Below are 27,222 nucleotides of genomic sequence, written 5' to 3' on the forward strand. Positions count from 1 at the left end.
TTCTTCTATACCTTTTTGTTTTCCCTAGAGATAATAATCACCTCCTTGCCCACATTCGTTTTGTTTTATATAATTTACTACCATTAATTCATTCTTGAACTCTCCCAAAAATGTTTCCTTTGAATATATTAAATTACATCAGGAAAGCTATCACATTTTTTTTTCTTAAAAATATCTCTCTCGTAGCCCTCTATTCCCCCTCAAGTCTGGACTGACTGATCTCTAGGTCTACAATGAGAGTTAGATGTTGCCAAAGAATCTGCCTTCATGTGTTAATTTATTTGTGCTGCTATAACAGAATACCACAGACTGGGTAATTTATAAGCGATAGAAATTTATTTCTCACAGTTATGGAGGCTAGGAAGTCCAAGATCAAGGCATCGGCAGGTTTTGTGTCTGGTGAGAGCTTCTCTCTGCTTCCAAGATGGTGCCTGTTGCTGCATTCTCTGGAGGGGAGGAATGTTGTGTCCTTACCTGATGGAAGGGCGAAAGAGGGAACTCACTCTCTCCAGCCCTTTCATACAGGCCCTAATCCCATCCACAAAGGCTCTGCCTTCATGACATAATCACCTCGTAAAGGCCACACCTCTTAATACTATCACATTGGCAATTAAGTTTCAATATACAAATCTGGGGGGACATATTCAGACCATAGCATTTTATTACCATTTTTGGGATTCCCTTCTCCTCTTGTGTGGGACTCCTTAATTCCAGCGTCCCACATCTTCCTCTTTTTTGATTTCACCCTTTGTTTTGATAGAGCACATTTTGTAGTAGTTTCCTAGGAAAGAGTTCATAGGACATTAAGTGTTTTGAGAACTTGCTCCCTTTGTTTTAGTATTGTAATTAATTGATCAGTTGACTAGGTGGTGGTGAGATGGAAAGTTATTTCTCTTTCTGGATTTTGAAGGCATTTCTCCATTATCTTCTAGCTTCTGATAATAGACTTGTTATTTTGCAGTTGTAATAACATAATGCAATCAATGTTAGTTTGATTCCTGATCCTTGTCTGTTTTTTACTCCCAAGAAGGTTTTAGAAATTCTTTGTCCTTCAGCTTCTGAAATGTCCTGACTATAGGAACTAATATGGATCTTTGCTCATGCATTGTTCTGAGCATTTTGTGGATCCTTCAATGTTTTTTAGTCCTGATACATTTTCAAATTTTTTTTAATAATTTCTATCTCCCTGGGTTTTTTTTTTAATCTCTCTTAGGATTCCATTAAAATGATGTTGGACCTCTAAATCAATTAATTTTTTAAATCTTTCTATTTTCTATCTCTTGAACTATCAGACTTTCTACTTGATTTACTAAACTTTATCTTCCATTCCTTCTATTAAAATGTTCATTTCTGCTTTTGTTCCCTTGATTTCCAAGAGTTCGTTTTTGTTCACAAAATATTGCTTTTCTTATAGTCTCCTGTTCTTGTTTTATGGATGCTAATTCTTTTTTATTTCCCTGAGAATTATGAGGATTAGTTATGTTTTGATTGATGGTTTCTTAGTGTTTTACTCAATGCCTTTTTCCTTAAATTTCTTTTTTTCTCTTTTTTGTTTGTTTTGGTGTGGTTTTTGTCTTCTATACCATAGGTCTTTCTCATATTGTTATTATTGGCTGTGTGCTTATTTATGGTTAAGGTACAAAAGCAGTCTGCTTATAACCTCTGAATGAGCATGGATGGGACTTGTGGAGAAGTGAGTTTCACTCTAACATAATATCTAGCTGAGGTATTTTCTTAGAGGAAACCCAGCTTTAATATCTGCAGACCTTTTTGCTGGGCCTGTTTCCCTGGATATGAATCCTCCTGTTTCATGCCTGAGGGTTATGACTTCCTGCCAGCATTTCTAGGGCTGAGTGGCAAAGAAGGCTGTGGTGGGGATGGGGAGGGCTCACCTTTCAGAAGTTTCACATTTGGCATGTTCTCCCTGTTTTCAGTATAGTTCTTCTGTACTACGTGTAGTGAGATGAAGCTAGAGTTTCTCTGGTTCAGTCTTTCCTGGAAATGAATATACCTTTTGTTTTCTTTGAAGCGGGGAAAGTAGGTAGTCCTTTGCTTGAGCAGGCTGCTGGAAAAGATCTTTGGGGATAATTGTTTCTTATACGAATTTTCAATGAAATTTCTGGCTTCTAGCCTCACTTGAGACCCACACTTTCAGAGGTAGTTGATCCCCCAAATACTAAGGCTTTTTGTGGTTTTGTAATATGCATCTACTTATTTCTGGACTTACCTTGGAGGTTTCCCCACCCCATAGCTCTTCCAGGATTTTTCTAGTTTCCCAAGTTAGCAATCATTCACGCATCTGATTTCTGATTTTCAACTTTTTATAGTCATTTATTTTCCTCTTTTCTTTGTACTTGTGGATTTATATATTTGAATATCTTTACTGCTTTCCCTATGAGGTTTCTGGAGAAAAAATCGTAAATACTTGTGTTCAATCTGCATTTTAACTGGAAGCTAGTTTTTCAATATTTAAGAATTTAAAATCAGCTCTTGCCCGAAAATAGAGTGACCAGCTCTTGATAAAATGTCTTTGAAACAGAAATAAGAATTGCCACTTTTTCTGTTGTTGTTCTAATGGCTGATTTATAAGAAAAGTGCCCCTTGTTAGCATGTTCTTTTCAGGAATGTAATAGAACAAAATGGGAGCCAAGAAGTGAATCATGGCCAAGGAGACGTTTTGGGATTGGCTTTCTGGTCATATTTAGAACCAAAGCTGGGCACTGTGGCTCATGCCTGTAGTCCCAGCTACTTGGGAGGCTGAGGCAGAAGGATTGTGTGAACCTGGGAGTTTGAGGCTGCAGAGAGCTATGATCATGCCACTGCACTCCAATCTGGATGACAGAATGAGCTCCTGTCTAAAAAAGTTAATTTTTTAAAGAAATAGAATAAAATCCCCACAAAGAGATGACAATATTATAATATGAAACTGCTATTCTAGATTTGTTGGCGTGATTATTACAGGACAAGTACAAAAGAAATAATAAGATAAAATCATTATTGAATACATGCTTTTTATTTATAAATTATTTTATTCATTTGATGCAAATATTAGAGATCTAATTTGGGATATCAATGGGACATTCAGATTTTATTTACCAGATCTCTTTAAAATATATGAGCATATTTCAATATTCTCTACTTGCACTTTTAGTCTTCATAGAATCATTTCCATATTTTACAAAAAATGTTGTTTGTGTTATAACCAGTCATAAAAAGGGGTAACTCTGGGTATTCAAAATAATACACATTTGTTAAGAAACCTCATATCAGTTTGTTTTAATGATTTCTTTTTCCATGTTGCTTTGTGGAGCTAGAAAATTAGACTGTATTTTTGTTTTTTTAAGGATAAAATAAATCCTGGATGGGAATAGTTTAGTGATACACTGCTCACATGTCATTCTTAGTGAATTGTGCAGCCTTATTTGAAATAACTACTTCATTAACCTCCATTATTATGAATAAAGATGTATTTAGCATTGATAGTGGATAGTCTGCTAAAGCTAGATGTAGATGCTGTTATAACCAATATTACATAGCCAGAAAAAGTGCCAGATAGGAAGAAAATGTGGGAAAGTATGTTTCAGAGTAACAAATGAATAGGGGCAGATATAAAATTCTCTAAGGAGACTTCAGAAATTTTGAGATTTTTTTCAGAGTATCCAAATACATGGAGCATTTAAAGGTGAAGAATGTGGACAGTAGCTGAATGAAAAATATTTCAGACATGTGAGGCTGTATGCAGGAGTCTTGAGGGATAATAGAGAATAAAGAATTTATGCTTAATTGGAAGCAATTTTGAAGACATATGAAGAGTGTTGAGTGAGATGGGGAAGACTACACACCCAAAAATGTCTTGAGTGTTGTATATATAGTGAGCTTTTTAGTGAATGGCAGCTGAAGTTGTGGCAGAAAAACTGAAAAGGTGTTATAGAATTTAGAGTTTGGAACTGATGTGATGCTTATAAAGCCATGACCCATGTGGTCCAGTCCTGAAGTAGTGTCACATTTACAAAAACACAGCACAAATAATCAACTCAAGCTTTAACATGGTTCCCAAAAATGTTTGAGGAGGTTTAAGTATGTGACCCACTGCATTTGTTACTTAAGTCATTTTCCTTTCTAATCTACAGCACCCAGCTCCCAGATTGTTACATGTCCAGATCTATAGACTAGTCTTTATGAAGCAAGTTGTCTAATAAATGAGAATAGAACCTATTTTCGGGGATATTATTAGTATCTTTTGTGAGAGAGGCATTGGTATACGTATGTTCAAGTAGATTCTACATTATAGAAGATTTTCTGCTAGATATCATTTTCTTTGCATTAACCAATTATAAGGGAAAGGTAAGTCACTTATACCTTTTATCCATCATGTAAATACTGGAGAATTCTATCAGTTGCCATGGTGTATCTTTTGTCTTTGTGATAGAACCTTTACTGGCATGATTAAAGATGTTACAGAAAAAGCTATGATCTTTGAATTATTATCTTCCTGGAGAAGAGACTAGCTAGACGCTTAAAGAAGAAAAGTGCTTTTTTTTTTTTTTTTTTTTGAGACGGAGTCTTGCTCTGTCAGTCAGGCTGGAGGTGCAGTGGCACAATCTCGGCTTACTGCAAGCTCCACCTCCCGGGTTCACACCATTCTCCTGCCTCAGCCTCCCGAGTAGCTGGGACTACAGGTGCCCGCCACCATGCACAGCTAATTTTTTGTATTTTTAGTAGAAACAGGGTTTCACTGTGCTAGCCTGGATAGTCTCGATCTCCTGACTCTGTGATCCGCCCACCTCGGATTAGCAGTCCCAAAGTGCTGGGATTAGAGGCATGAGAAAAAGTGCTTTTTAAAGGAGCAACAGGTCCTTGTTGTGTATGCCCATGTGAACACCAATCCTATGGGAGAAAATTAGCATGTTGTACTTTTTAGCAATAAGGTGCCTACTATTGCTAATGAAATGATCAAGATCTGTACTAAAAGCGTATGATTGGAAAAAGCCTGCAAAAAATAGTACATTTGAAACAAACCAATTAATTGAATTTAGCCTAAGCTAATTTTATCATTAATGAATGACAATTTTGAGAAATATTCAAATTTGTTCATCACAACAGACTAAAGGACAGATTCATTTTTTTTTTTTAAATTTTTTATACTTTAAATTCTGGGATATATATGCAGAACGTGCAGGTTTGTTACATAGGCATACACATGCCTTGGTGGGTTTGCTGCATTCATCAACCCCTCATCTACATTAGGTATTTCTCCTAATGCTATCCCTCCCCTAGCCTCCTACCCCCTGAAAGGCCCCAGTGTGTGATGTTCCCCTCCCTGTGTCCATGTGTTCTCATTGTTCAACTCCCACTTATGAGTGAGAACATATGGTGTTTGGTCGTCTGTTCCTGTGTTAGTCTGCTGAGAATAATGGTTTGCAGCTTCATCCATGTCCCTGCAAAGGACATGAACTCATCTTTTTTATGGTTGCATAGTATTCCACAGTGTATATGTGCCACATTTTCTTTATGCAGTCTATCATTGATGGACATTTGGGTTGGTTCCAAGTCTTTGCTATTGTGAATAGTGCCACAATAAACATATGTGTGCATGTGTCTTTATAGCAGCATGATTTATAATCCTTTGTGTATATACCCAGTAATGGGATTGCTGGGTCAAATGGTATTTCTGGTTCTAGATCCTTGAGAAATCACCACACTGTCTTCCACAACAGATGCTGGAGAGGATGTGGAGAAATAGGAATGCTTTTACACTGCTGGTGGGAGTGTAAATTAGTTCATTTCATTTTATATTAAAAATATTTTCTCAGGCCAGGTGCAGTGGCTCACACCTGTAATCCCAGCACTTTGGGAGGCCAAGGTGGGTGGATCATGAGGTCAGGAGATCAAGACCATCCTGGCTAACACGGTGAAACCCCCTCTCTACTAAAAATACAAAAACTTAGCCAGGCATGGCAGCACACACCTGTAGTCCCAGCTACTCAGGAGGCTGAGGCAGGAGAATCGCTTGAACCTGGGAGGCAGAAGTTGCAGTGAGCCAAGATTGCGCAACTGCACTCCAGCCTGGGTGACAGAGCTAGACTCCATCTAAAAAAAAAAAAAAAAAAAAAAACCTCAAACCCAATTCCATAAAGTCATTCATGATTAAAGCATAACATTTTGCTGAAAAATTCACATCAAAAATTATTCTTTGTTTTAATTTCTTACCCTTGAGAAATCCCGGAGTAGGTTTATGATGCTTTATCAAATCAGAAGAATGAATATTCATTAAGCACATATGATGTGCCAGGTTTTGCCTTAAGTCCTACAGAGTGAACAAAGAAGATTCCTGGTTTCTTAAAATCTAGTAGAGAAAAAATTTTAAGAACTGAAAGTTAAAATAATATCCTGAGATAAAAGTAATACCTTAAGAAAACAGTAGAAAAGGACATACAAGTCCAATTATTAATACAAGTCAGACATTAAAATTCCTTTGGGAATCAGTAGATCAGCTATTTGGCTAAAGAACAAGGTATGAGAAAATGGTAGGGGGGAAGTCTGGAAAGATAAATTGGGTTAAAATTATGGGCTTTAGATGCCAGGCTTTAGAACTTGATTTTGTAGGGAACCCTTTGACATTTTTAATTTTAAACTTAAGTTAAGAAGTAGCAAAATCAGAGCAGCATATTGTGGAAATGACACTTTCAGCTGTGTGCAGACTGGACAGAGAAACTACCGAGATGGATGAAAAGGTTACTTTCATTTTTCAGATGGCTTAGGTCACTTTATGGACACCGGATAGACTCCCCCTCCTCCAAAAAATTTAGTTCCTATGTCTAGACTGATGATGTCACATACACACACACACACACACACACACACACGCGCGCGCGCACCACTCTCATGATTAGGCTTTCTAGGGAAATCACAGCAAACTCCCAAGAAGTTCCAAAAATGGATTGAGAGAGCAGGGAGAGGTTACTTGCTTGGAGTTTTATGACAATTAGGGCACAGGGCTGGGGTGAGGGGTTCCCTCACATGTGTTGATTTGAACTTCCCATGGGTGCCAAGGGAGGGAGCACCCAGGATTTTTTATCAGCTTACTAATATATGAGGCAAAAGGAGAAGGGGAATTATGTATATTGAAAGCTATCAGCAATCAAACATCAAAAAGGGGGCCAGGCGCTTTATTACACAAATGCAGGGTGGTAAGAGTGCTTTCGTGCTAACTCAGGGTGCTACATTAATATTATCAATAAGTTATAAGCCTCTACCTGATAGAACCTGCTCTGTGGGAGGAAGCTCTCTAGCAGAAGGGATTTTCATGAACATGGGGACATAGACATTTAATTTACAGGCCCATTGAGGACCTTTGAAATGTCAAAGAGGTAGTCTCTAAGGCTTTGAAATAAATATCCCAGCAACTCTTGACCTTTTGTTCACTGCATTTCCTTTCATAAAAATTCTAATATATTACTTATGTTTGGAAGAAAGCATTTTTTAAAAGATGCAAAGCTAGATGGAGATTGTTTGCATCTGGGACCAGAGTTGTAATTTTTTTTTTTTTCTCAATCAACCCATCAGTTTTGTTTTGAGACTCAGCTACATATTCTCAATTTATATGTGTATAGAGAATCATCTACAGGATTTGTTTAAAATGTCTATCCTTGTCCTCAACCCCAGGGACTCTGGCTAAGAATTCTTAGGCAGTGCTCAGGAATGTGCATTATGACAGGTGTTTCTGATGCAGGAGATTATATGCTTCACTTGAGGAACCTTGCCTCACCATGTACTCAGCACTGCGCCAGGTATTGTAAAGGCTGCAGGCAAAGTCTAGCACAATCACAACCAACAAGAAGTTGACTGCTTTGCTGTCTCTTTCCCTACTTAACCAATCTTTTAGCTTCTGCACCTATAAAGAGTATGCAAGCAAATATAAAAGCCAAGACTACAGTTCTGTTTAGTTACCACTCGGAATTTAGCAGTGCCTAAATGCTTGCTTCAAGAAAGGGCTTTATATACTTTTTTCTAATTTAAATTTCACAAAGTCAAATTATTAACACATTATAAAGTGCAGAAAATTGAGGCTTGGAAAAATTAAGTGACTTGCTTAAGGAATACAGCCACGAAGTGGGAAAGTCAGGTTTCAAACCCAGTTTCGTCTACATCAAACTTTTGTTTTGTTGTTGTTGTTTTGTTTTGTTTTGTTTTTGAGACGGTGTCTCACTCTGTCACCCAGGCTTGAGTGCAGTGGCGTGATATTGGCTCACTGCAAGCTCCACCTCCTGGGTTCATGCCATTCTCCTGCCTCAGCCTCCCGAGTAGCTGGGACTACAGGCGCCTGCCACCACGCCCAGCTAATTTTTTTGTATTTTTAGTACAGACGGGGTTTCACCGTGTTAGCCCGGATGGTCTCGATCTCCTGACTTTGTGATTCACCTGCCTTGGCCTCCGAAAGTGCTGGGATTACAGGCGTGAGCCACTGTGCCCCGCCTAACTTCTGTTATTAACCATGACACTCTGTTTACTGCCAGGAGCCTGGTGTTAGTTTTCTAGTCTCACTCGAGTGATGAATGAGATCCCATGGCACTCAGAACAGGGGGAAAATTAGGCAGTTGCTCACTCAGTTTTGCCGTATATTGACAGTTGAATAACAGATATGCATCTGCTGCCATAAAAGTCTCTGTCTCCCAGGATAGAACTTTCCTTATTGACTGGAATTGCAGTCTTTTCCACAGGCTTCGCTAAGACCTGAGTTTTGTCAGATGCTTCCCTGTAAGCACAATTTGTCTGGTTTAGAATAATAATTTTTGGACCAGGTGCTTTCCAGGGGCTGAGAGAAGCTAGGGTGGCTGGAAGAGACTAAGTGAGGAAAAGGATGACATCCTTTGGGACTAGGGACATATAGAGACTCAGATCATACTGGGCTCTGGGAATCATGGTTAGAAATTTGGTTTTGATTCTAAATATGGTGGGAAACAAATGCAATATTTTACAGAAGGGACTTAGTGTTCTGATTTTATATCTTAAAAATAGCCTTTTGGTTGCTATGTGAAGAATGGGTGAAGGGAACAGGAGTTGAAATGGGAAGTTGAGTAAGAAGGTTGTTTTACCTTCTGAATATCTTAAGTGCGTAAAAGTTCCTCTTGAAGGAAAAGCTAACAAAAGAGATTTTATGGACTGAATGTTCATGTTCCCCTAAAAGTCATATGTTGAAATCCCAGCCTCCAATGTGATGGTGTTATTAGATGAGGTCTTTGGGCGGTAAGTAGGTCATGAGGGTAGAAACTTCATGAATGGGGTTAGTGACTTATAAAAGGGACCCCAGAGAGCTCTCTTTCTGTTCTTTGCCGTGTGAAGGTACAATAAAAAGATGACCCTCTGCAGACCAGGAAGTGAGCCCCCAGCAAACACTGGATGTGCGGGCACCCTGATCTCGAACTTCCTAGTCTCCAGAACTGTGAGAAATAAATGTTTGTCATTTAAGTCACCCAGTCTATGATATATTTATTACAGCAGTCTAAACTGATTAAGACAGCAGGAAAACTGATATTTCTGTCTAGATAAAGTAGGAACTCAGAAAAAAATTCTAGATGTCCCTCTACCTCCTCTCCCAAGTAAGTCTAGAGAGAAGGCAAGAAGTAGTGGGAGAGACTATCAACACTTGAGCATTTCCTGATTTCCCTTTTTCTTCTTTTTTTATCCTCTAAAATTCTTCCAAATATTTTAAGTATTTTAAATTGTTAAATATTTAAATATTTCAAAGTTAATTTCAGCAGTGTTGACTCTGAAAGCCTACACATCAGGCAGGTGTTTAAGATGATGAGACCTCTGTAGGAGATGATATATGGAAATGTCTTCCTAGGAGAGTTGAAGAAAACTCTTTTTTTTTTTTTTGAGACAGAGTCTCACTGTGTCACCCAGGCTGGAGTGCAGTGGCGTGATCTTGGCTCACTGCAACCTCTGCCTTTGCCTCCTGGGTTCAAGCGATTCTCCTGCCTCAGCCTCCTGAGTAGCTGGGACTACAGGTGCCTGCCACCATCACACCCGGCTAATTTTTTGTATTTTTAGTAGAGATGGGGTTTCGCCATGTTGGCCAAGCTGGTCTTGAACTCCTGACCTCACGTGATTTGCCCACCTCGGCAAATCTCGCATTCGGTAATCCCAAAATGCTGGGATTACAGGCGTGAGCCACTGCGCCCAGCCAAAAATCTTCTTCTTGATGGTGGATAAGAAGCCAGCTTTGCATCCCTCCCCACCCCCACCATGGCCCCCTTTCCCACTCAGCCCCAGAATGCTGGCAAGAACCCATAACCCTCTGGAGGTCTCCATCACACAAAGCACCTGTGGAGTGGCTTGAAGGTGGCACCCCCTTGGGCCGAGGGCAGGTTTCTACTTGTCTGAGATAACGTGACTCAAGCTGCTTTGAGACCAGGACAGAATGCTGGTTTCACGGATGCCGTTCTTTTCCACACATATTGCTTAGCACTCCTTTGATTGCAAATGACAGAAACCCAACTTGGATTACCATAATGAAGCAGGGTATTTATTGTGAGGATAGAAACATGCCTCATGGAAACTAAGGTCAGAAAGATGGCTGGGCCTCCAGAACAATGGGAATTAGGTTCTTGAAAATCCTCTCTAACTCCCTGCATTCAGTTTTGATCAGCTTTATCCCATGACAGGAAATGTGGCTGCTGAAATCTCTCAGAGCTTTAGCCATGTAGAAGGGGACAGAATGTGATTCTCTTATTCTAAGTCCAGAACTGCAAGATAAGAAGCTTGTTGGTGTGCTGGAGTTAGGGTCTTCCTCCTGGGAGTCATTTGTGCTGAGGAGGTGGCACTGGGCTCATAGGTGAACCCTACAGTACCATGGAAGTGGATAAGAGGGGGTAGCTCTCTTAGGAGAGTTGAAGAGAAAATTTTCTTCTGGAGTCTCCAATGACTGATAGAAGGGCACTAGGCAAAAAGTCCCACAGTCGTCAACTACATGAGAGATTTTGTGAAAATTGGTGAAAAGCAGGTTGATTAATTAATGCCCAACCTAAACAACCAAAAAATAAGAAAACATTTAATCCAAGGGGATATCTGAAAATCAAGAGAATCCAGTGAATAATGAACAAAGATTAGTATTATATTTTTCTGTTAACTCTTATTTGGGTAAGCAACTATTTCAGAAGGGATTGGTTCCTTTGCTTTATCTCATTAAATGGGATGCTAATGCCTGCAGACCGCATCTTCCCACAGTGAATAAAATACTTGTTTACATTCATGTAGCAAAGGTCCTCTTAGCCCCTTCCCCACCCTCTGCCCAATGCCTAATCTGCTGTGAAGTTTGAGGTAAGCCTGTTGAAGAGTCTTGGGGGCAATGGGGGTACAAGTGCCACATGTTAATGAGGACACTCCTGGTTTACTCTGCACAAAGGGTGCATGAGTCAAAATTCTCCAGAGAAACAGCCAACAAGATGTGTGTATATTCAGAGACAGAGACAGAGACAGAGATTTATTTTAGGGAGTTAGGTCATGTGATTGCGCAGGCCTGGTAAATCCAAAATATTCAGGATAGGCCAGCTGACTGGAAACTCAGGTAAGAGCTGCAGTTACAGTCTGAAGGCCGTCTGCTGGCAGAATCCTATCTCCCTGAAGGATGTCCACCTTTGATCTATTAAGGGCTTCAACTATGAGGCCCACTCACATTATGCAGGGCACTCTGCTTTACTCAAAGTCTACTGACTTAAATGTTCATCTCATCCCAAACACCTTCTCAGGAATATTCAGAAGAACGTTTGAGTATCTGGGCATCGTGGCCCAGCCATATTTACACATAAAAGTAACAACCATCACAAAGGGGAAGTGGCAGAATACCAGGCAAGGCATAGAATGGAACTGGAAAGTAGAAATTCATCAACAGTATCATGCCAGCCTGAGAAGCAGGGCGAGTGGTTCTTCAGACTTCTGGAGTCTGGAAATATTTATAGTTACACTGGAAGAAGGAAAGAAACTGTGAGAGGGAGACAGATGGGGAAGGAAGAACCTCCTAATGGCCGTAGTAGGAACATTTCCCAACATGATGATGGGTTCCCATGGTGGGAAGAGTGACCATGTGGGTATATGTGGAGAAATGACAAAAGCCTGAGAGGCAGGAGTGGCAGTGGTAGTGGAGGCGTCCTCTTCCTGCCTGTGGCACACAGCGGTGTGCATCTCTTACAGCTCCTCCCTGTGGTCCGTTGCAGTCTGCATGTGAAACAGAAGCATGCAGGCTGACTGTGGCCTTTCTGGGCTGTGCGGCATTGGGCCAGGAAAACCTTTGCAATGATTCTCTGAGGCCATGTAACAACATAAACAATGTCAGATAACCTAGGAACGCTCTATTCTCAGGCCCAGATGGACACTTTCAGGGAGGCCAACAATTTAGTACTCTCTCAAACCAATATTTGAATGAGACAATTGTCCAATCTTTTTTGTTATTGTTGTTGGCATGGGAAGGAACTGAATTTCCATGAAAAATTACATAGCCTGGTTTATTATGTTTGCTATCTTCTTCTCAAAAACAACCATTTGCATAAGGCCATTAGTAAACAATTTGGTGTTGGTTGAGGATTTTTGATAGGGGAATAGAGGAGGGATTAAAAAAAGGTGATTTCACATGCGTACCTAGAAGACAGTTTCTTATTAAATCTTATGAATAAATGTGTTTCTTCCCTTATGTCTCTCTCGGGAATCTTGGTTGCGTCTCTTTTTTTCTCTCTGGTGCTTGGTCTTTTTGCCTCCTGCCTGCTCTTTCCTGAATATTCACCTCCCTTCCTCCATGTCTGTCTTTCTGCCTTTCTGACAAAGAGCAGTTTCACACCCGTCCAGCTCTATCTCCGTCCGAGTTACAACTGGGGGAATTGGTTTAGTGAATGGGCTGGACTCTAGTGTATAATCCAGAAACAACTTTTTCTTTCCTCACCACTATCTTCAAATGTTGTGGAATCTCCCTTCCCTTCCCCTTTGGTGACACCACAGATTCCCAACAAAGAAGTAAGAAGACTATATTCCAACAGAATGGTGCAAATCTGTCACAATTGAAAAATTACATTGTGAACAGAGAAGCTGTGGGGAGTACTCTGCTAAAAGCCACTCAAAAGTGAGAGAGAAGCGAGGTATGCAAAAGACAAAATTCCTTTTGCAGACTGTGCTGATCTGTAACTCACCAGATGACATACCTGCAAAATTAGGCACTAGCTGCACAGCTCCAGTTTCCACAGCTAGAATTCCAGAGGCATGGGCTTCATTGTTAATGAGGTTGACCTTTACCCAATAAATGAAGGTATTGATCTATGAATGATTTTTGATTTGGGAAAAATAGCTTTAATCATTCATTTGCTTAGATGTATGTTCCCTTCTCTTTATGTAACATCTTACTTCCCCATATCCATAGGTTTCAGGCCTCTTTCTTGGGATTAATGAATAAAGAGCTTGGTGGTGAACACTGATGCCTGCAGCTCTCTGAGCAGAGCCCCCTCTCTCTCACTGATGTAGATTTGGAAAGCAGACCAGGCCTTAATCATGACTGCAAGCTGACCGCCTGCATCAGTGGCTCAGGGTGAGAAGTTACAAGAGCCAGCTTTAAAAAGTAGCTAGTTGGCTGAGTGCAGAGGCTCCTGCCTATAATCTCAACACTTTGGGACGCTGAGGCAGGAGGATCGCTTGAGACCAGCCTGGGCAACATAGTGAGACCCCATCTCTACAAAAGCTTTAAAAAATTAACTGGGTGTGGCAGTACGCCCCTTGGTCTCAGCTACTTGGGAGGCTAAGGCAGGAGGATTGTTTGAGCCCAGGAGTTCAAGGCTGTAGTGAGCTGTGATTGCACCACCGCACTCTAGCCTAGGCGGCAGAGCAGGACCCTGTCTCAGAGAAACAGTGTCTCATTACATTCCCGCTGTTCCCACTTTTGTTTTGTTTGATTGCTCCTATACTCTCGTGACCCACATCAAAGAGAAAAGGCCTTTGCTGGCTCCTGTCTCATGATGCAGAGAGGTCTGGGCTGGGGCACAAATGGATTTTTGTGTAATAATAATACAAGATTATGAAGATTTAATGAAATAATCTTATTAACTGTAAAGTATTATGTAAATGTCACTCGATTTAATTTTAATTTTCTGAGCTGCTGGCTTACAAGACTTAGGACTATTAATGTAATTGAGTACTTATAATTAGGTAATTGAGGGCATTTAATGACAACTTTAGGTCACTACTTAGAACTTATCGAAATGTATACTTTAGAAAAAGTGATGATTTTACGTCTATGTGTCTGTGTCTTTCCTAAGTATGAGTTGCTTATATGCATGCGTTTATTTGTAGGCATACTGTAATTTCACTCCTGCCATTTGTGAAAACAAAGAGACTTGAAAAGCTTTGCAAATAAGAAGTTGTAATTGTGAAGTTTTTAAAAGATTGACTGCAAAATGGAAATATATTTTATTTTCCTTTGATTAGGAAAATTTTTAAAAGCTCATAAAAATCTCTAGTAATTGAAGAAGTAAAAGGAAAATGTTAATAATTACCTATAATTCTCTGGCCATTAGTTCTTTTAACATATAAATATATGGAATACTCTACATAATTAAATCACGGACATATTTCTATTTCAATAAACATAAACCTTATACATCATTTTTTATAATTCAGTTTGAAATAATTTCAAATTTAAAGAACACCATATCCCTTTCACGCAGATTTCCCTATATTAACATTTTACCACATTTACTTCTTCATCCTCTCCATTTCTCTCTCTCTCTCTCTGTCTCTGTGTGTGTGTGTGTGTGTGTACAATCTCCATCACCATTAGTATTTTTCTGAATCATTTTTGACAAAAAAGGTACAAACATAGTGCCCCATCATCTTTACATCCTCCTTTGTGTACTTCCCCCCCACCCCCACACAAGGACACTTCCTACATTTCTACCAGTCAACCTTCCCAACTGAGAAATTAACATTGATCTTACACTACTCTCCAATCTACAGACCCCATATAAGTTTCCTCAGCAGTCTCTGTAATGTCTCTTTTCCCTTTCTGAACCCAGGCCACACTCCAGAATCAGGTACTGCATCTAGTTGTCATCCCTTCAGTTACTTTCTATCCAAAAGAGCTCCTCATTCTTTCCCCATCTTCCATGGCCTTGATGTGTTAACTTCTGTACTTTGTCTTTAATTCTGTATAATTTCCCTCTAGGCCTGGGTCTGTCCAGACCCCCATGCCCAGACCCAGGCCATGCATCCTCGGCCGCAATGCTGAAGACACGATGCTCTGCTTTTCTCAGGGCATCACATCAGTGGACAGCATGATTCAGAGTCGTCCTACGTCACCATCCTACAATCATGATGCAAAGCTCGATCACCTCATGTAGTGGACAATCTGGCTTCCAAATATGTCCTAGACTTAAACCTAGAAATCTGCAAATATATTACCTTAAATTGCTAAAAGGGCTTTGCAGATGTGTCTAAGACCTTGAGAGGAGGAAATGATCCTGGATTTTCCAGGTGGGTATAATCTGGAATCTTTATAATTTGCATAAAGAGCAAAACCTTTATTAAAACTACAGAGAACTAGAGAGGCAGCAGGATGAGAAGGACTCAGCCCACCAATGCTGGCTTTGAAGATAGAGGATGGGGGCCATGAGCTGAGGAACAACGGCAGCCTCTAGAAGCTGAAAAAGGCAGAGAAATGGATTCTCCCCCTCCAGTCTCCAGAAAAACACAGTCCTGCCAACACCTTGATATTAGCCTGATAAGACCTGTGTTGGATGTCCAACCTTCAGAACTGTGAAGATAAGTATTTTTAAAGCTGCCAAGCATGTGGCATAATTTGTTATGGCAGCAATTTAAAATTAATACACATGGTCAAATGGTCAAAATGACTGGAAGCCACTGAAATGGACTGGGTTTATCTGTCCATAAAAGATTATTAGTAGAACATCATGCTTCTCATGTGTCTGATCATAGGCTTGAGAACAAGGGCTTGGCAATGGTCAGAAACCAAGAGAGCTCTAAAATGCCAAGAAATTGGAACTAGAAAATATAGTACAGTAACAGTTTCATTCTTGGACTTTACCCCACCAAACCTATGCACAATGGGGAATGGCAACTTTTCAAAAAGTTAGGGAGGAGGAGAAGAAGCTAGAACAGCAAAACAACAAACAACCCCAAATAAATTGAAGGCAAACCAAACCAAAAACAGATACGCACCTCACCAAAGGAGTTTAGATTTTATCCTGAAGACCTCAGAGAGATTCTGGAGAGCCTTAAGCATTTGTAACTTCACTTTGTAAAAGTGAAGTTTTCCATCCAGCTTCTCCCAAAATCTGTACACTAGCTTTCCATTTTAAAATATAGCTTCTGATTGTCTCGTGGATCCTAATTCCACACTCAAACTCCAGACCAGTAGCAACGCTGATTCCTTTTGTATCCTTTCCTTCCTTTTTTTCCCTCCTTCCTCCTTCTCTCCCCTCTTATTTCTCTTTCTCTTTTTCCCTCCCTCCCTCCCTTCCTTCCTCACTCCCTCCCTCTTTCTCTCTCTCTTCCGTCCTTTCTTTCTCTCTCTTTCTCTTTTCTTCCTTCCTTCTTTCTTCCTTCCTTCCTCCCTCTCTCTCTTTCTCTCCCTTCCCTTTCCTCCCTCCCTCCCTTCCTTCCTTCCTTCCTCCCTCCCCCTCCCTTCCCTCTCTCTCGCTCTTTCTTTCTTTCCTTCTCTTTCTTTCTCTTCTTCCCTTCCTTCCTTCCTCCCTCCCTCTCTCTCTTTCCCTCCCTCCTTTCCTTCCTCTCTCTCTTTCCCTCCCTCCCTTCCTTCCTTCCTTCCTCCCTCCCTCCTCCTCCCTTCCCTCCTTCCTTCCTTCCTTCATCCCTTTCTCCCTCCCTCCCCCTCTCTCTTTCCTTTCTTTCTCTCCTTCCTTCCTTCCTCCCTCTCTCCCCTCTCCCCCTCCCTTCCCTCCCCCTCCCTCCCTCCCTCTTTTCTTCCTCCTTTCTTCCTTCCTCCCTCCGTCCCTACCTCTCCCTCCCTCCCTCTCTTTCTTTCTTTCTCTCCCTCTCCTTGTCTCTTTCTCCCTCCCTCTCCCTGTCTCTTTCTCCCTCCCTCTCCCTCTCTTTCCTCCGTCCTTCCCTTCCCTTCCTTTTTTTGTCTCTTCTCAGTCATTATGAAAAATAGTGCATGTTCCTAGAAAGTTCTCCAAACATGTGTTTCTGATTTTCCTGACATGTCTTTGTGCTTACTGCCCTCTCTGCCTGAGTTGTCCCCACTCCACCACCACCATGCCCATGCCTGGCAAACTACCACTTATCCTTCACCACCAAGGTTCATTCTCTGACCTTTCTCTAAGTCCCTAGGGTGGATCACTTTCTTCTCTGAGACAGCACTGTATCTTTCCTATTCCTCAACTGTAACACTGTGTTGACATTATTTCTCCCTCTCCTTTTCCATTTTCTTCTATCAGACCCTAAGCTCCCTTTCAAAATGTATGCTGAGTGGCTTAGCATTGTGTCCAGCACATAATAGATATTGATTGAGTGAAAGAAAGAGACTGCCAAGGACCCTTTCTGGAAATTACTGAGGTTGGTATATCCTACACATACAGTTCATCCTATGAAATATAAGATGCAAGTCATCTTCTTAATGCACAGTGATGCTGCCAGCCTAGGGTGGGATTAGCCACCACCACATCCTGGCCCAGACACACTAGTTCTACTCAGACCCTTCCTGTGCCCAGGCTTTAGCAGGGGCCAGAGGGCAGCAGCCATGTCTGGGAAGGGTCAGGAAGGGGAGGCTGGGCATGGCCTTAGGCACCAGGGAGTGGAAGAGCGGGTGGCTGAGAATCCTCCCCAGGGAAGTGGCAGGAGATAGGCCCTCCTGTGGACTAAGGCTCCAAGAAACCAGCACGTGCTCCATTGCCTAATTAGACTTCATTTTAAAAACACAAATTCCAAGATAAAATGGAGAATTTCAAAACGACAACCACAGAGCGTTACGGGGCCCTTGTGAGCATGAAGCCCTGTGAGACTGCACAGGTGGCATGTTCATGAAGCTGGCCCTGGCTGGGAATGTTGTGTGAAAGGTTATCCAGCCCAGCCTTCATCTGTTGCTTGGGTCTGTTTCTTGTTCTGAGTTCTTTCCTGCTTCAGTCTTTGGTTTTTGATGCATTATACTTCATCTTAAAACATTGCTTTCTTTTCCATGTCAGTAATTACTTTAATAATTCCCTATGTCTGAAATCTTCCAGAGAAAAAGTAGAATAAATGTACTGCTAATTTTCAGGGATAGTGCATTGATATTCTTAATTTAAACAACAAAAAATATTGTTTCATTGACTTTAACTGGGTTGGATTAAATTTTGTCTCCACAATTCCCCACCCTTTGTTTTTATCCTTGAAGGCATGATTTAATTCTCCAAGGGATCTCTTTTGACTTACTAGTTTTCACGGTTTATTTTGAGTGTAAAATTAGAATATCACACTCGTTTGCAAGTCTGAGTCTGAGGAATGAGAATATTATAGGTTGATGCCCTACTTGGAAAAACACATTTCGAACCCCAAAGAGGTGGATATGACTTTTTTTGTTGGTTGTTTGTATTTTTCAAGATTTGTGATAAATGGCAGAGCTCAAACCCAAATAATCCTACTGAAAACATTTTGGGCTCATATGGACTAATTCTTGTAAAGTCTGTCTTCTAGAAACTTATATGATTTCTCAAAACAGGATCTTGAAATGATAACTTCTCATGGCATAGCTGGTACACTTTGTTCCTGACTTCAAAGAAAAATATAATTTTAAGATGTGTCCAGTACCTCTTAAAATACACTCTGATTCATCTGTCAGACTCCAGGCCATGTATTCCACTGTAAATCTGATATCTAAATACACAGGTTGAAGTCTCAGGGGATGTGAACTTGGTTAGAGTCGAACTCTACTTACAATATGCAATCGTCACTGGCTTTCTTTGTCTTTCTGAGAGATTTCTGGCTCATTCAACAAAACTGGGTTGGAAGTATTGGTGAAGAACTCATCAGCTCAAGCCATGTAAAAGGGAAAAGAGGGGGAAATGGACACCTTGAGGGCCAGTAAGATAGACATAAAGCATATGCCCCTGGAGAGGGCTGTTTTCCATAAGCTGAATCAGGTCTAGAAGTAATTCTCTACTGCTCCCAGTCTCCATTCACCCAGACATCCCAAGGAACACCTTGTTTCACTTACAGAGTGCATGGGAGGGGAAATGATGCAGTAGCTGAAATGATATGGCACTGGAAGGTCATGGTGACAGAAGGAGAAAGGGGGTTTCCAAAATGCTGGCTGGCATCCCCTCATTCAATGGTGTGCTGGAGAAGGCTTGTATTGGCTTAAGAGAACAGATTCTTAACTATATCGATTACCTGAAATTGGCCATGAAAATCACTGTGTACTACTAATCAAGTCTTGTCTGTACCCCCACCTCAAAGTTGACTGGCAGGTCACTGATACTAAGCTTACATTGCCCTCTAGAAATGTTCTCTGGCTACCTCTGATTGCCTGTGGGAATTCCTTTTTGATGTTCTTGTGGCCCTTACCTCTATTTGTCATCATTATATATCTACCTGCCCCCATTCATGGCCATAGAGGCCATAATGTCTAGCATTCAGCTGATGCTTGACAAATGTCCCCTGTATCAATGGGCACATAAAATGCATATTTTTCAGGTGCACATTAAAACTAAGAAAAGATCGATCTTTACTAACGGAATGTTTTTCTTTCCTTTTTTTGTTTATATAACATTTAATGAGCTCCTATACTGTAATTTTAATAGGCCCTGGGGATTTACCAAGTAGCAAGGCATGCTTCTTTTATTAAAGAAGCACATAGTTTACTAAGGAAGACATATATTGCTTTCTCTTTGTATTAATATGTCCTTTCATCTGTTTCTATGTGTTTTTTACATGTTTACATTAGTTGGTTTGCCAAGTTATGATGAAACTCCAATACATACAAGTTTATATACAGAAGAAGATCTGAAGGGCCACATACCAAAACATTAACAGTTTACCTCTGATGTGGAGATAGAATAGTGGAACATAATATTTTTTCTTTGTACTGTTTATACTGTTTGAATTTTTGAGTACATATTATTTTATACTTAAAATATCTAAGAAGAAATTTTAAAAACTTGTGCAGTTAATACAAATTCAAGGATGTATGAAGCAGGGGTGGGGGCATGATGGAATAGGGGGGATGTTTCAGGATGAAACTGTTCCACCTCAGATCATCAGGCATTAGTTAGATTCCCATAAGGACCATGCAACCTAGATCCCTCACATGCACAGTTCACAATAGGGCTCATGCTCCTATGAGAATCTAATGCTGCCACTGCTCTGACAGGAGGGAAAGCACAGGTGGTGATGCTCAGCGGCCCGCTATTTACCTCCTGCTGTGAGGCCCGTTTCCTAATAGGCCAGGGACTGGTATGAGTCAACCATCTGGGGGTTGGGGACCCCTGCTGTAGGTAATGAGAATTACCTGGAGAATTTCAACCAAAGGGTGATGAGATTCAATCTATATTTTTGGATGATAACAGATAAGATTGAGAACTAGGTTACACTGGTGAGAGGCAGACTGAGCTTAATGATATATTATCATTTCATCTTTATATAACAAGACTGCTTCTCTACCTAGTTTTGGGTGGGAATAACTTGCACTGGAAGTTCCTAGGTTGTGGTACACAAGTCCTTAAGTGGCTATAAAAACAGACAGTCCAGACACTCAGTCTCTCCTTCTTTCAGCTCTAATGTCATTGCCCTCTTGTATCCTGGCATCAATTAAGTGTTGGCAAGGGATAAATTCAGTCTTGCTTTGAGTCATGTGGGTGGACAATGGTGGTGAATGGAAAAAAGCTCCTAGCAGAGGTTGGGCTTGCTGGAAATACAGAGATGGGAGTTCTCTGTTCCAAGAATAGTTAATGGTGTCAGGATATAGGCTACAAATTGTCATTTGAGGGTGGCCTGGCTTATACTTGGTGGCAATGGCTTCAAACCAACTGACCTTTGAGTTATAAAGATGTCAATTCCTTCATGTGGTGACTTTCATAGGTGCTATCTCCTGTAGGGTAGGTTCAGGTGAAAATGAATGGAAGGTAGGTGAGAGTCCATGGGGTACCACCCACTGGATGTGAAGCACCCCACATGGAGTAAGGTGACTTGTTAGATCCCTCCAGCAGAAGAGGCAGGCAGGGAGGTGAAGCATGATTTGTGTATTGATTTGACTCTGCCTGCTTTTGTTGCTAAACACTGCATGCTGTCCAGGAACATGGAAGTGGGGCTGGGTGAAACCTTCTGCTTTGACAGAGTCTTTTCCTGACCGGAGCAATCCTTAAAGGGAAGGTCACTTCCTGTCCATTGCTCAGTTAAGATCACTTTAGACCATAATAAAGTGAGGCCCTTGTTATCATCCATAGACATGGGTTTTGTTTTGTTTTGTTTTGTTTTTTCATTATATACCCAGCCAGGTGCTAGCACAGGCCTTCCCAGAAACAATGGGTCAGGACCAGTTCTAGTGTCTTCCACATCATAGAAATTAAACAACCACCTCATTTTCTGTTTCTAACTCAAATCTAGGGCCTGTCTACTGGCTTTAGGTCTTTCTACCTTGGTGATACCTGTAATTTGAACATTAATGCTCTCTGTCCCTGGGAGCTTGATTGGTATTATTCTAAAAAAATCTTCTCAACTCATGCATTTATTTGTTCAACAGGTACTGGATTTTTTGAGTGCTAATGTGAGTCAGACATTCTGTGAGACATTAGGAATATAATAGTAAACAAAGAGAACCTTAGGCCTGCTGTAATGTTGCTTAAAGCCCAGGATAGGATTGAAATACTAAATGAAGAATAACAATGTAAATGCAAAGCCAAAACTGTGATAAGGCAATGATGGAGTTCTACAAGGTAAAATTACATAAAAGAAGAATCGTCTAGTGAGGGAAGTCTGAGGAGGCTTCCCTCAGGAGGTGATAACCCCACCAAGCTCTTCCTTCAGGAGTAGAAGGGCCTAGGTTTCTGGGCAGGTTGATCTACTTCCCACTAGAAAGTGAAGCAATATTTCCCAGGTCACACTAAAAAATGGGAGGTAAAGGGGTCCCATCAGATTATAGTTCTAGTTCAATGGGGCTTACTCGCCCTTATTCACATTACTAAGGGATACTCAAGTGACTCTTTGAAGGACAAAAAGATAAGCTTCTCCAGAATAAAAAGAAAGCCAATAGATATAGCCTGCTAAATGTATTAAAATGTCACTTAATATTTATAGAATATCACTGAAGTGTAGAGTCCCTTCCTGACACCTACATCTTGTGGGGCCAAATAGCCATTTTCCACTTACTTTGGATACTTTCCCCACTCTGAAGGTTCTGTTCTATAGCCAGCCTGCTAAAACCTGATTCCAATCACTTTTTCCAATTTTTCAGGGTCTTTTAGGATTTTTGAACAGCGGTTATTTCTTCTTTTCTTCTCACAAAGAGACTTGCAATAAGTTGTCCATGACTAGAACTGATTCAGGTATTTAGTTACAATGTTGAAGAAATGTTGAAGTGTAAATATAGTAGTTAAGGGAAAAATTCTGCTTTCTGAAACTCCCAGGATGGAATTTCCAGCCGTGAGCAGGGTACCATTTGGGATTTCTGGGTGGGGAGTCTGACAAGCTCACTTCTCAGGAACAAAGAGCACTCGCCGCCTGGTAGTCGTTATTAACAGCTGTGTGACTGGGCCCCACGGCGATGTGTTGCAAACTTCTTTTCAGAATTTCCCCAGCTAAGAGGAGATTCATGAGTCAGAATATTGGGAACTGCACAGGCAAGTACCTTGATTTTGAGGAAAATTTGTCTGGCTCGTGAATTATAAAAATAAATAAGTGCCATATATTTAGAAAGAGGTACTGGATGTGTGGATGTGGAGAAATTGAAATGTATACAAATATACATACACCAACTCCTTCTTCTCCAAAGAGACCCCCTCAAAATGATGGCTTCCAGAGCACATGAATAAAAATGATTGCAATGAGTTTAAAATACTTAACATTATTTTACAAATCATTAAATGCTGTACAAGTCATAACCCAGTGGACTCACAAATTAAACAGGGCTGACTGATAATAAAACAACAAATTAAGCAACACAGGGGAGTATCTGACTGTTGTTCAGAAATTAACCAACTCTAACATGTAGGAGTAATTAAAATAATTCCAAAATAATGGAGCTTATTAATGTTGGAAACTGGAAGAGACAGTCCAATCGTATTTATTTAAAATGCTTATACTTTGTACTTAAATTGTGTATTTTTTCATGTCTATTGTTTCTTGTGAGCATCATTACAACCTCTTTTTTTACATGTTGACATGAGTTTATTTCGTGGTTTTGATTAGAAACAAAACATGTTCATCATGAGTTACTCAAAGAGGTATAAGGAGAGATATAAAATTAAAAGCAAAGTTCACAGGGAAATCCCAACTGAGATAATTATTCTTAAGAATTTTGTCAACATCCTTGCAGACACTTCTAGGCATATATGCAGTAGATATCACTTAAATAATTTTGCGCTTGCTACAAGGTTAAGACATTGTAGTATATGCATAGTCAATCTCTTTTTCTCCTACTCTCTGGAAAGGAAATTTTGTCCACTTAGCATTTTCTTCTTTCTCCACCTTATTTTTCGGAGTATGGTAATCAGTGAAGAAAAAAAACAAAGGAAGAAGGAAGAGGGACAAAAGAGAAGTGGCTGATCTGTTTGGGTATCATTGTGATGTCTTTGGTTGAGAGTAGAAAAGCGTATTGGGGAGGAGAAAGCCTTCAGGAGCTATTACAGTGTGAGAATTAGAGAACAAGATGAAAAAGGTGGGATACAGAGGCTATTTTAAGATGTGGTGCTGTGGGTTAGGAATTGTAGGTTCTTTAATGTTTTCTGAAAATGGAGAGCCAAGGCTGAAATTACTCTGTAATGCCTTTTTGTTGCTGGGTTGTTTCTGTGAATGTGACACTGGGCTGAATTGAACCACAGTGAAATCTGGAATTTATTTGATTTGCACATAAATGGGATTATATCAACCATACTGCTTTGTAATTCCTTTTGTCTTGAAAATATGTGATGGAGCTTCTATTTGAGTCAACCAATATGAATTACATGATTCTTTTCAGTGGATGCATAAAGTCTCTTGTATGAATACCTCATATCTTTTTGAACTAGTCTTATGTTGGTGGACATTTTGGTTGTTTCTAATTGTGATGAACATCTTGTGTATACTTGCATATTTATGTAACTACCTCATTGGGATAGATTCTTGGATATAAATTTTCTGCATGAAATGGTATGTACGTTTTACATTTTATTACATAACACCAGCAAAAAGTCATGCTGATTTATATTCCTCTCACTGTATATTAAAGTCCCATATCCACAAAATCTCATTCTTATCATTTCTTATTAGTTGGTGAAGATTAGCACAATTTTGACAACATATCTACAGTATACACATGAAGAAGCTGAAACCCAGAGAGATTGAGGGATTCTTGCCTAAGGTGTTAGAACTGATAGTTCTAGTTCATCGGCCTCTTTACAGGTGTCATTGCCTGGAAGATCCAGATGATAATATGTCCATCAGGCCTTACAGAAACCACCCACAGGGAAAAGGAAGATACTTAAAACTGGCAAATGAAACAATTTCCAGTTCAATCCATCTGTGTAACAAGGGCATACACACCACTGTGACGAGATGATGTGTGTAAAAGTGCTTTGTAAATCACTGGAGATTGAGGCACTGTTTGGGAAAACAATTACCCCTTTCACCTGGATAATTAGGACTGTGTATTTTAGCGAATAGACAGGAATTATAAATGTTTGCTGTTTGACCTTGCATTTGAGTGTCATTTTTATCATCTGCAACTCGATAGCTAAATTCCTAGTAAATGAAGCATTTATTATAAAAAGTGCTGACACAGTACTAAATCTGGACCACTTTTCCTTGTGATAGCCTGATGATTAAAGGCCAGAATGTCCAATTCTGTGCTGTCTCATAGCAAATGTACTATAGGCAGTGTTCTTCCGCTGATAATCCGTGTCCCCAGGTTGCCTCTGACCTTGACCCAGGAGGCCTGTTGACTCCATGCTCATTTATACTCATTTTGTCTCTAGAAACACTGATCCAGACAGCTCTTTCTGAGTTTATTTTACTTGCTCCGGTCCTGCTAGACTCTTAAGGATTTCAGGCACCAGAACAGCTGTGTTTAACCTTGTCCATTAAGTCCTTACCCAAGAAACCCGTCTGAATTGGTGATGTTTCTGAAAACACAAATGAGGCCAAATTACAAGTGGAGGAAGCATCTGGGTTAAAATAAACTGTCACCAGACAAAAGCTATCTCCTTCCATTTTCTTTTTTTGTAAGAAAAACAGGTTTCTAGCTTTAATCTTATTCTTAGGTAAAATGTGCTGTTCTAGTCTTTTTAAAAGCACTTGCCTCAGAATTTCTACTCAGCAATAAGAAGAGGGGGCAGGCCCCGTTATCTGCTTGTAGTAATAAAGATCCACATTTATCTTCTGCAGTTCTGGCTTTGGTATTCTTACTTTGAACTGGAATAGCACAGGAAAAGTGGATTGAGGACCGCACAATTGGAGCATGACTTGTGTTGCCTGGTTACTGAGACTCTCCAGAGATTAGATTGTCAGGGTACTTAGATGCACAGAAAAGCAAACAAACAAACCTCCTACCTTCCTGGTAATTCTTCTATGAGGACAGGGCAGCTTCTAAAATTGGAAACCTAGATTAGGGGAGAAAATAGTTTCTATTAGCAGAAGATGATGAATAGTAATTATCTTCAACGCTGTCAGGTGGCATCACCATTTATGAGTCATGGTCAGTGGGACGTGGCCACGCTCAGTATGAAGGGTTTCATGTTGCTTTAATTCTGGGGACCCTCAGATGATGCTGCACAGGCCTGCTGATCTTCAGAAGCTGCTCTACGCATCTGCAATAAAAGAGAAGACCTTCTAAGTCACTCACTGGTTTTGAAAGAAGTAACATAGAAGCAGGCTTTTAAGTATCCCTAAGGAGGGCACTATAGGATTTGTATTGGAAATGGATCTGAAGACTTAGGAGAGACTAGAAGATTAGAAATGCAGAGAGGTCAATTTGCTTCCACCAGCTAGTTTATAACTAAGTGTTGGCCACATTATCTGCTTTTAGCTCTGTGTCTTCATTGCCCTTCTCAGTGTTCTTTTTCCCTAGGTCACACAACGTTTTCCTGAATCGGATTCTGGGTTAAAGCTGCCAGTAGGAAGAATTCACATGAGATTTCAAAGGTGGAAGAGAAGGGGAAGGTGTTTTTTTCTTGCAACAGTTTGGCTGGGGAGCTGAGATCTTCACTGAGGGCTTCCTTTGGCTCCGGGTTCCCGTGGACAGGCAGCCGATGTCATCAGTGGTGGCTTCTCTGTGATCACTATACCACCAGGTCTCCTAAAGTGGCCTTCTTGACCTTTGCCTCCCCAGCTCTTTCAATGGTTATGTGAAACTCTAATTATGTACATTAAATATCTTTCAGCTCAAAATACATCGAGTCACTTCCCTCCCCACATATGGAGTAATTCTGAATGACATAAAGGCTTAAGCACGAAGGCCCAAAACCTTGGTCACCTATGTTGATAAATCTGAATTTTGATTAGCGCCAAATTATAGACCAATATATGTCTTACAGACGTTAAAAAACATATGGTATAATTTCATTTTTATAAAGTTCAAAAGCAAACTAATTTGTGATTTTAGAAGTAATGATGAGTGTTTATGTTTGGAAAAGGCTGAGCAGGGTGGGGACTCGATGGGCCATGAGAGAGGCTTGAGATGCTAGTAATACTTGATTTCTTCATCAAGGTTGTGCTTAGATGGTTGAGTTCTTTTTGTGATAATTCATTAAGCGAGATCATCATAATATGCCATTTTTCTTTCTTTTTTTTTTTTGAGATGGAGTTTCACTCTTGTTGCCCAGGCTGGAGTGTAATGGCACGATCTCGGCTCACTGCAACCTTCACCTCCCAGGTTCAAGCAATTCTCCTGCCTTAGCCTCCCAAGTAGCTGGTATTGCAGGAATGTGCCACCACACTAGGCTAATTTTGTATTTTTAGTAGAGACAGTGTTTTTCCATGTTGGTCAGGCTGGTCTCAAACTCCCGACTTCAGGTGATCTGCCCACCTCAGCCTCCCGAAGTGCTT

General features: G+C 40.4%; 1 protein-coding gene across 1 annotated transcript in view; it reads left to right on the forward strand.

Annotated features, from left to right (window-relative positions):
* Nucleotides 1-26,561, forward strand: part of LACC1 (laccase domain containing 1) — a 98,941-nt gene extending 72,380 nt beyond the window's left edge. The window contains exon 14 of the transcript XR_010150450.1: nucleotides 26,246-26,561. The gene's annotated coding sequence lies outside the window, so the exon portion shown is untranslated. The remainder of the gene's footprint in view (nucleotides 1-26,245) is intronic.
* The last annotated feature ends 661 nt before the right edge of the window (nucleotides 26,562-27,222 follow it).

The sequence above is a fragment of the Pan troglodytes genome, chromosome 14 (genome assembly GCF_028858775.2).
Source record: "Pan troglodytes isolate AG18354 chromosome 14, NHGRI_mPanTro3-v2.0_pri, whole genome shotgun sequence".
In the NCBI taxonomy this organism is placed as follows: Eukaryota; Metazoa; Chordata; class Mammalia; order Primates; family Hominidae; genus Pan; species Pan troglodytes.